The sequence below is a fragment of the Tupaia chinensis genome, unplaced genomic scaffold (assembly GCF_000334495.1).
Source record: "Tupaia chinensis unplaced genomic scaffold, TupChi_1.0 Scaffold000638_1, whole genome shotgun sequence".
Taxonomy (NCBI): Eukaryota; Metazoa; Chordata; class Mammalia; order Scandentia; family Tupaiidae; genus Tupaia; species Tupaia belangeri.
The window spans coordinates 3,295,238-3,306,456 of record NW_006160159.1 but is presented as its reverse complement, the minus strand read 5'-3'; the positions used below and the strand labels follow the sequence as shown (position 1 = coordinate 3,306,456).

At 37.2% G+C, this 11,219-nt stretch overlaps 1 protein-coding gene across 1 annotated transcript in view; it reads left to right on the top strand.

The window, feature by feature from the left end:
* Window positions 1-11,219, top strand: part of ARHGAP15 (Rho GTPase activating protein 15) — a 721,214-nt gene that overhangs the window by 352,060 nt on the left and 357,935 nt on the right.

Here is an 11,219-nt window from a genome sequence, read left to right as displayed (position 1 = left end):
TTTACAGAATGTGAATGTCGAGCAGTGAAGATCAGGAAGAGCTTCAGCAGAGTGCTGGTTCCTGAAAAGAAAACTGACAAAAAGACCTCTATGAGATAAGATATCATATACTAGCTATATCATCAGTAGGGAATCACAAGCCAAGAAACGAGAAAGGAATATGGAACCAGACTGTGGCACAATGATAATACAGCACTCTTTGATGTTGGACCTACATGAGGGAGGTCCTGGATTCACGTTCCAGGACCTTCCTATGCACACTGACTGCATGTTCACTTGCCTGTAATCTGAATTGGCTATGTCTGGGTCGATCATGGTATCAGGCCCTGTTGGTGGTGCCTCTTTCTCTAGAATTTAATAGACTTCTTGGAAAGTTTTTCTAAAAAAAATTTCTCCCAGGAATGAGAGAGGCAAAGAGAAATGGACAGAGAGATGGCACCTCCAACAGAATTTTGATGCCATGATTCACCCCCAGCCCCAGTCAATCCTTCACCATGAACATATATGTACCTGGTGTACTCAGAAAGGTCTCTGGACAGGAACCTAGAAATTACCATGATGTTCAGCCTTGCAGAGTGCTGCATTTTACCAATGTGCCATCTAACTCCCTAAATAAATAGACTTTAAAAAAGGGGAGAGTATAAGTTTATAAAACTGAGCTTTAGTAAAGACAGGATGTCTGCAACATGGTGCCTTCTCAGTTCTTTAGGATTGAGATCATATCAAGTTCCTCGGGGTGCATTTAAGGCCAATGCAAGCATCTCAAAAGCCTGCAGTCTAAAACTGAAGGCAGAGAAGGAAGCTCCTAAGCTGTGTTGAAAAGAAGGTAAAAGACCAGAAACCAGAAAAAGTCTTAGAAATCCTTGGAGACCAGAGAAGATGCATTCCTCCTCACAGAAAAATGTGCATTGTCTTTTCAGGGGCGTTGGCACCACCTTAGAAGAAAGCTCCATGTGGGCACATAGGGAAGTTGCAGTACAGATGCAGCTCTAAGATGATGTCTCTTCTCCTCTGACACTAGGGTTTGGCTCTACTGATACATCTGCTAAGAGGTTAATCACTGAATTCCTGTTGAAAAACATACCAAATACAAACTTGAAGTTTTCTACACCACAGTTCCACAGTACTAGCCCAAGCCATCTGCAGTATCATCCATTCTATACCTCTTTACAGAAAGTATTCCAGATACTTAGGTAAACATGGGGACACAGAATCTTTGTTGTCTGGAAGCTTAAAGAAACTCAATAAACACAATAGTGAGATGCACACTATGAGTAATTACAGACTGCTAGATGGACACTTCTTCTTGACCTCTAGAGATTTTAAGTCATTTCTGAATAGGTGATGTCTGAGTAGTAGCATAAGAAAAGGAGTCTGCAAGCCTGCTGGTGGCATGGTGGTTAAGGTGGCTGGATCCCACATGGCTGTCTGTGAGGTTCCATTCCCAGACCTAGTAGCTTGAAAAATATGCCAGGTGTGGATGCATTCCCAGAATCTTGAAAGGAGGGAGAAATGGAGACAGATATTGAAGTGTGACTATGCCCCATGGGGAATACTTTCTCCTTCTCTTCTCTTGTCTCTCTCAGGCAAGCTCACTCACCCTCTGGAAAAATTAAAAAATAATAATAAAATAAAAAAGAAGTTTTTAAAAAGTTAAGGAAAGGAGTTTGTTGGTCAGCAGGTGGCGTGGTCCTTAAGGCATCAGATCCCACATGGCCAATTTCATAATCTGAGTCCCAGACCCAGCGCCTTGTAAAACACATGGGCACGTGTGCATGTTTGCCTAAAATCCGGAGAGGAGAACTGAAGAAAAGAGATTGCAGTGTGGCCTTCCCCTCTGACAGATGGTTTCTCACTTTCCCTCTTTTCTCTGTCTCTCTCTCACATAGGCCTTACAACAACAACAACAACAAAAATCTAAAAAGAAAGAAAAAAGAGTTTATGGGACTGGCAGTTGGCATGGTGGTTAAGGTGCTGGACTCCCACATAGCCGACTATGGTTCAAGTCCTGGACCTGGTGGCTTGCTTTCTCACTTTCCTCTTCTCTCTCTCTCTCTGTCTCTCTCTCTCTCTGGTCAAATTTAAAATATAATAATAATAAATAAAGTTAACAGATAATTTTAAAAAAGAGTTTGAAAAATCCCATCAACAATGAAATAATAATAAGATAAAATTAATAGCAATATTATTAAGAGCTTACTATGCTCTGGGCACTATGTTATATTCTCAAGAGTTATATCTCATACATTTCTCATAATGTTCTCATGATGGAGGTTTTACTCAGATTATAGATAAGAATATTGAATGCAAAGATTTCAAATAACTTGTTTAAAGTTGTGCAGTTAATAAATAGAGGAACTGAAAATATGAGAGACAAAGAAGCAAATTATGAAATGTTTGGTAATATATATTAAACTATTTGAATTTTACCCTGCGGTTAATGAAGATTCATTAAGTGACTTTGTTTTCTTATTAAAAATGGGCTCTTCTACCTAACATATTTTGTGTGTGATTCCCATAAAAAAGATTAAAAAAAGGGAGGGAGATGGAAAAACAGGTGGGCACTCCCAGTAAGAATAGATAGACACAGTCAGCTTGGACCATGGGCTCATGTATACATGTATGGCAAGTATAGGGAAACCTCCAGACATGAACCCAGGACCTTCCATGTAAGTCCAGCATCACACAGCACAGCATTACTGCTGGGCCACTAGTGCTGGCCTCCTTCAGAAATTTTTAAATGATACATGACAAAAATGGGCTTGAATAGAATATCTTCCTAAAATCTAGTGCAGTAGGGCCAACATAGTATAACTTTCAAATCACATGTAAAGTTCTGTAAACAAAAAAATGACTAAGCCTGATATTTAGAGTCTAACTACTTAAGTCCCAGTGAGCATGAAAATTATACTTTTTAAGATCTGGAGGTGTCAAAGATGTATTGAGTGCATGGGCTTATGTACCCAGAATCCCAACAGGGTGGAGAAATGGAGGAGAAGGGATTGCAGTGTGACCATGCCTCATTGGGGGATGCTTCCTGCATCTATCTGTCTATCTCTTTCTGGTTAGTGCATGTGACTTCTAGCAAGTATTATTATTATTATTATTTTGTAAATAGAAAACAAATCTCCAAGGGCAATTCTGATGTAAGTCAAATTAGAAATTCTCTGATGAGAGGAAATAAAGAATGGATGGCAACAGCAAAGTGCAGTAAGGGGATCAGACCAGAAGTAATGATGACCTCAGTGGAGCAGGAACAGGAAAGACAGATGCTTGAAACAGAGGTATAAATTAGGAACTTATCAGTTTATAACTCTAGTTTTAAAAAATAAAAATAACAGGAGTGGTAATAGCAATCATGAGTACGTCTCTAAGAAGAATCGAGGCGTTGCAGAGAATGATGGGGTCAGCTCTATTTAAGGAATGAGGGAGCAAAATGTGTCTACTGAGACTTAGGACCTGCTTCCTAATGTCCTCTAGACACCACATTCTTTTCACCTCTGCGTCTTTGTGTAAGATGCTCCTACTACCTGTGGTATTCTTCTCTCCTTTTTAAAATCTCATCTGACCTTTAAGAATCCTCTCCAATATTCTTCCACGAATACTCCAGTCTACCTTCAGAGAAACTGATTTATTTTTCCATAATAACAATTACATGTTCTATCTTGAATCACAATTTAATTGTTCTTGCTGCTTTTTACCCTTTGCTTATTTTGTATGTCACACTAGATTATATATGTCTTAAGAGCTAAGGCCACTGCTAACCTTTTTCCGGTCTACCTCACCGTTGTTGGCAACAGATCCATGATAGGCATTCAGTGAATAAGACAAAACGGCTGCTGAATGCCTCCCCAGTGCTGTGTGTGATGACTAGTGACCCAGATAGCCCAGTACATACAAAACAGAATAGGTTCACTTCTATAGTCCTGGTGTGGTTATTAATAGTTCCTTTTTAGCATTCAAAATTGGCACACAAATTATAAGTCACCCACTGATTGTAACACCAATAAATATTTTTAAAGCATAGTATTGTAAAGTAGTACTAGTCTCATATATTTTGGGGGGGATAAGTGTTTTGCAAATATTTAGTATAGAGTGATATATTACTGCAAGTGTCTCCATTATTAGGCGGGTAGCCTATTGTGCAATTGACAGCCATTATTATCTATTATATAGTCACAGATGATTTACTTTTATAAGGTACCGTTAAAGTCTATCTCTTCAGATAGACAGACAGATAAATAGATACAGATAGCTGTTTATCTTAATATGTAACATGTATAACAATAAAATAGTGGTGTATATATAGAGCATATCCATATACGTGTGTGTGTGTATATATATATATATTATATATACACACATATATATATAATATATATATATATATATACACGTATATATGCACACACACACACCATGTACCACTGTAGTTTTAGAAATATCAGACACTTTTTCAAGTTTGTTTTTAAAAAAACATCCTTTTGTATACACAGTTGGGATGCCCCCATATGAAGAATCACATTTTTTCACATTTTCAGCAAAAATATTTCAAAATTTTCTATTTATTTAAACCCATTATTTATGGGAAGAGAGGAATTTTCCCTTGTTTACGACCTTCATAATTACACAGACTATCGATTAACCTTAAAGAATGATGATGCTATTTTGTAAGGAATAAAATCTAGACCATCGAGCTCATAGTCAAACACAAGTTCAAAATTATCGGACACCAAAAATAAGGCTTTACAATAGTATTATATTTACTTCTTAATACAGTTTAGATTTCAGACAGTAAAGATTCACTAGTTGATCTCCCAGGCTCCACCTTACAGTTGTCTCCTCTGCCTAGATGATTTAGCTAGACAGCAGAGAAGGAAACAGATAACCATTCTTCCTTGCGATCCACACACTACCAGGGTCATTCCCAGTTCACCCATTTCCCAGGACAGAGTAGCATTAATCCTGTGGGAATAGTTCGTATGTGCCTTGGCTAATGTGTATTTCCTAGTACAGCACAGAGGTGCTCTGTCTATGTCTGAGGAAATAGTTTCAAATCACACTTCTTCAGATCATACATACACATTTATCTTCAGAATGTATCACCAACTAAGTCATTTTGATGTAAATATTGCACCTCTTAAATATAATGATGATAATAGAGACTGCAAATCCACAGATTTGTGCAAGTGCTCCCTTTTCAATGCTGAAAACATTTAAATCACAGAAGCTTTAAGCATCCTACAAAGAGTAGCAGACAGATGTGTCAATAGAGTAGGACTTTCGAAGTTGTGAATATTTTCTGTGGCTAATGAATAAGATACCTCACTGGCTTCAGGAAGGAAATTACAGCACATTTTCTAAATTGGTATGTTCAGGCTACTCTGTGACCAGTAGCCCGGAAACGTCTGACTCAAAGCAGGGTTCTCAGCTCCTTTGCTCCTCGGAGCTCTGTCATCACACTGAAAGGTCACCGTAGCAAAGGGGTGGAAAACATACAAGGTGGACAAACATTTGCAGTTTCTTCCATCAGAAGATCTGTTGGGTGTCCCACCACAGTGACGTAGGAGTGTGAACACTGCTGCACTATGCTGGAGTTTATGGGAGGCCCAGGCTTCAGACCGCAGGTCACCTTGAACATGCACACATTCCCATGGTACTGACTGTCTGAAAGGCTAGGGATGGGGAGTGGCAGCAAGACCCTGTCAAAGATACCTGACGTTTTGTCTCTCGCTCTCTGTCAAAAACTAGATAAACTTTAAAACAAAATGGAAAAGATCTGTCGGAGCCCTCTAGCATTCTGAGACTGGTAGAGACCAACTCTTTGTGGGAGGTCCCCAAGACCATGTAGAATCTACATTGTGGTGGCAGTGCCAAGCCTTCCTTGTTGGCTTCCTTGTCTGAAAACTGTCTCTGTTGGCTGTAATTTTACTTGAAGATTAAAGCACAGATTTTTATATGTATCTTCTGTTCTCTGAATGTAAAAAATATAAAATACACCTACATTCACTTCTAAGTGGCAGTATTGTAATTCAGCAGATTTTTGTTTTTCACTGAAACCTGGAGTTGAATTGTCTTGTGCCGGAAGGCATTCAAGCTGCTGTTTTTCGCTTAGCTATATTTCTCTATAAGCATCTAATTGTTTCAAAAAGTGATGTACAGTATGCAAAAACCTGAATCTAATGCAAATAAGTCTGTACAGCACTAAAGCTAACAGGTGTTCTCATTAATGTAAGTAGACATGGAACAATTCTTGAATGTTTTATAAACACTCATAATCATAGCCAAATATGTTACAATAGCATAGAGACACTTACATACTGCAACATCTTTTATTCTTTTGCAATCTCAGCACTTATTAATAAGAGCCATGTATCAGTTATAAACTAGGAGCAACAATTCCTGTCTTTGCTTAAGTCTTTATGTTTTAAAATTAGCTAATACTTCTAAATTAAGTTATTAGTGATATAATTACTGACACCTTCCCCAAATGTGCTTCTTTATTACTATTCCCAGTGTTTTAGTGAAATTAATGGCTACAATGTTGATGGACCAGCAAAGGCACCTTTGTATCTCTGAGGTTCTGTAAAACTTGTTTCATTAACCTAAGGATTTATTCTGAAATTATTCAAATTTGTGTCAAGCTTATACTACCAATGCCCAGTTAGAAACATCCATGCAGGGGCCAGGAGGTGGTGTGGTGCTTAAGATACTGTACTTGCACGTAGAAAACTGAGGTTCAAGTCCCAGACCTGAATACTTCCTTTCTCACTCTCTCTCTCTCTTTTTTCTACTGAGCGTGTGTGCCCTATAGCAAACTTTTTAAAAAGTAATAATAAAATAATTAAACTAATTTTTAAAATGTGCTAGCAGTTGCCTAATAAAGTAATTCAGTTGTTTTTGGAAAAAAAGAAAAAAGGAAGATTCGTACAGAGGGTGAGATTCATGGATTATCTAGTATGGATTACTCCTGCAAAGTACGTATGATTTTCAGATGTAATCAAGAGCATTCTGTCGTATTTTAGCAGCATGCATTGAAATACTTCTACTTCCTGGCCCCTAAACTTTAATACCATTCTCTGAAGTCTAGAACTTATTGACTGATGAGAAAACAGTCTTCTGACTGTTGTCTTCATTCTTCAGAGTAGGTTGTCTAGTCTGATAAAGTGTTATCAGTAGATGTCAAAATTACATTACTTACATTACCTGTAAGGATGCAATTACATTATAATCTTCCAAATTTTATTACAATAAGAGATAGTTAAATATGTTATGGTATCTCAAACAATGGAATATTGTACATTCATTGAAATGAATAAGGTAGATAAGGTTTTCTGTTTATATTATCTCAGTGCCCTTTGTGTGGGGGCTGTTCAACCACACACAGAGACAATTGCCATTGGCTTCAGAGTCATTACAGTATAGTAAGAGGAATAAAATCATCAACAGAGTATTGCTATGACAAAGGAAATCATGAGAGTGCTTACTAGGGGCATCTGTTTAAAAGAAGTCTTTACGGCAAAGGTGACATCTAAATTGGTGTGGATGATCTGATAGAGGAAGTCAGAGAGTTGTGGGCAGCAGCAACAACCTGTTCTAAAGGAAAATGTGAGAATCAGTATGAGACAGCTGGGGAGCAACAACAACAAAATCAGTGTGTCTGGAGCAGAGATGCAGGGGACCGTGTGGCACGCCAGGGAAGTGCAGACTAGGTAGGTGCCAGAATGCATTGGGCCTGGCAGCCCAAATGAAAGAGCCTGCACTGCACTGCAACAGCTGTGGGGAACCTCAGAATCATGGTAAGCAGAGGAGTGAGACAATCAGATCCACATTTCAAGAGATAAGTTTGGCTACAACATGGAGTATGGACTGAAAGGGTAAATTAGGTATGAGATGGTGCAGAGAGGAAAGAATACTTCAGCTAAATCCACTTGGGAGATGCTGGCGGTATAGACAATTTAACGCATGGAATTTTTTAAAAATAACAACTATACAGTATTTTTTTAATTTTACATTAATTCACTGAATATTATTACAACATACAAAATGAATTTTCCCAAGAAGAATACACTGAATGTTGGCTCAATCCAAGATAGTAGCATTTTTACCAAAATATAAGCACATATGTAATGTTTATCCTCAGATCTAAAAGGTATGGAAGGAGAAACAACAGTTCAATACATCTTGGGGAAAGAGAGGTTTTTGTGTCTGTTGGTATACTTTTAATTTTTGTAAGGTCGTTTGTTGTGGTGGCTGTTTTCTCCTCCATTCTCCTCTCAGGATTTTGGGCATGAATGCACACACACCTGGTGTGATTTTTCCAAGCCAAGTCTGGTACTTGAACCATAGTTGGCCATGTGGTAGTACAACACCTTATCTACCACACAACTTGCTTTCCTCTTAATTGTGTTTTTTTCAACTTTTTTTTAAATTACAGAATGCACATGTGAATGCATGAAAGAGAGAAAGAGAGAGAAAAAGAGAGCATCCACAATAAGATCTTGTCCCAATTTGATCTCCCTTCCCCAGCCTTCCAGTTCCTAAGGATCCAGAGTGCCTGAAGTGTATACCCACTGTGTTTTTCAGGGCAGCCTGGAATCTGAACCATGGTCACCATATGGCTTACAGCACTCCAGGTTGTTTACCTATTACCACAGTGTCTGCATTGATTTTTTTTTTGACAATTACTTAAATCATAACAGTAATAAGGAATAATTATAATTTGCAAACGATAAAGTCAGCAGATTTCCAAATGTTATGTGATAAAGGAGTACCTAAGTACAGTGACCGGAGCTCAGGTTAGACACTGTTCTCTAATTGTCAGGGAATAACTGACTAGCCAGAACCCGTGGAACACAAGTCCTAGGATAATTGGCTTACCTAGAGACAACTACTACCCTCAAATTTAAAAAGTAACATTACAAAAAACAAAACCTAAGCTGATATCTTTATACACCAACTGCCTAGATTAGTCACTTTTTCAGTCGTTTTCATATAAGCACCACAGGCAAAAGTTTTGGTGTAGCTTGCTAGAAAACTGTGGAAACTGCTAAACTATCTACTAATTACTTGGATAGTATTCTTTCATGAATATTGAAAAGACTGTTTCTCTGTACTTAAAATATTTTAACACAGATAATAGAATGAACATGAGTTTTGTTTGCTCGTTTGTTTAAAATGAGTTTGGGCCTTTACTAATAAACAAGAATGTAGAGCAGGCAAGGGCTGCGAACGTGCACCACAGGCTGATTTAACCATGCAGAATGAATCTCTGTTGTAAGTGTGCATGGACCACATTATTTGTGTGTCAAAGGTATAGCTCAATTTCAATTAAAAAGCATTGTTTCTTGAAAGTTCAGCCTTAAACCTTAGATTTTGGAATACACTTGAGACCTGCCGTGTATGTAGCCCAACATTTGTTTACTTTCCATTAAATAAGAAATTGCTTACATGGGCAGGTTATTTTGATATGATGATACCACTGAGGGTTTCAATAAATGTACACGCAAATCAATCAACCCCAAACACATTGAAAACATATCCAGTAAACATCTGGAAACTAATGAACGCACATTTGTTAACACAGGGGGAGTTGTGCGAATGCAGGATCCATTGGTGGCCTGGCTTATTTAGTAGCATGTGGATATAGGAACATTTGACGGAGTCAGAAGAAACAGGGTAATTATAACATAAGGTTCAACATCTTTAGATATGTAGAACATTTTTCGTTGCTTAAAACAAATATTCCCTCAGAAAGTATAAAACATTTTTCTGACTTGCAAAGTTTTTGCAGTCTATCATTTAAATTACTTAAATAAAGGGAGCTTTACTGCTCCCCAAAGCTGAGAATATAACACCCTCCATGCATATTAGCTTGATCTTCTTGACAGACCAGAAAAGTGTTTGTGTGTGCCAATTAAAACAAAAATGGATCCCTAGTGGCTTGTTCCTCACACAACTTCTGAAGACTGCTATCATTGTTTGCTAGGGTAACCCTGGATAAGGCTGCTATCCAAAGTAAACAAACTTTTCAAAACTTTTGTGACAGATGGGGGTTACAAATGCATTTTAATAAGAGAGTTGCCAAAGCAACTTTTTTAGTAATCAGCATATATTTACTTAACATCTAGCAACATTGGGAACCCAAGGCAGATACTTTCTCACAAAATGCTTTAACAAGTAACATTTTTAGAAAGACAAATTGAAGATCTTTTACTTCAAACTGATATTTTACCCTTAGTTTTATGTTAACTTTGCTCGACATGTTAAGAAAAATATTAAGAGTTCCTTAAGCCAGACTGTAATGTGAGAAGGACAAGCAGACTGATAATGTAATTTCTTTGGTGGTCATAAACACCTTTGAGGCCAACTAATTTAACTATTATTATAACCATGATAACCTTCATTTGATCATCTATATCAAATGTGGCATGTGATGCAAGATGAAAAATATGTTAATCTATGGGGTTTTAGAAGCATTAATTGTCTCAATTTTATGTTTCATATCTCACTACAATGTAGCCAAAATATATATCTTTATTTTATGCTATGAGTATCCCATAGAGATATGATCAAAATTAATATCACAAAAATGATTTATATTTGCCTCAAACAAAGTATATTTTGACATAGCTTTTTAAGTTATACTTAATTTAATTCAGTTCTAATAATTTTATAATGAAGTCCAAAGTATCTCCAAATAAAATAGTAATTAAATTCCATTCCTCTTATCCATTTATTTCTAGAACCACTGCAGCCATATCACTTAACATGTTTTAAGGATCTCTGGATATTTGATGTATTTTATTATACATTTCCTACTTAAGTTTCAGCCTCATTAAGATGGAATAATTCCTCTTTAGGCTTTTAGTCAAGGATTGAGCCCAACCAAAATGTAAAGGCTATTTATTCAAATGTAGTATTGTGTTAGTATTTTCTAAGATTTGAAGAAGTTTTTGGATGTCCCAATTCTGTCTTAGTTGTACTTTCCATAGCAAGAAAGTGGCTGTTTAGCGGGATGAGAAGGGTGACAGAGAAAGAATTGAGAACAATCTTTGAAAATTGTGCTATCTTTAGCATAACAATACATAGACAAGTACTTTTGTCTAAAATGGCTATTCCAAATCTCACAACTAACACCAAATCTTCGTGATCCTTTCTGTGAACACATATACTGTCCTTGACCGGATAAGACTGTTTGCTGAGAACTAGTGAGCTAG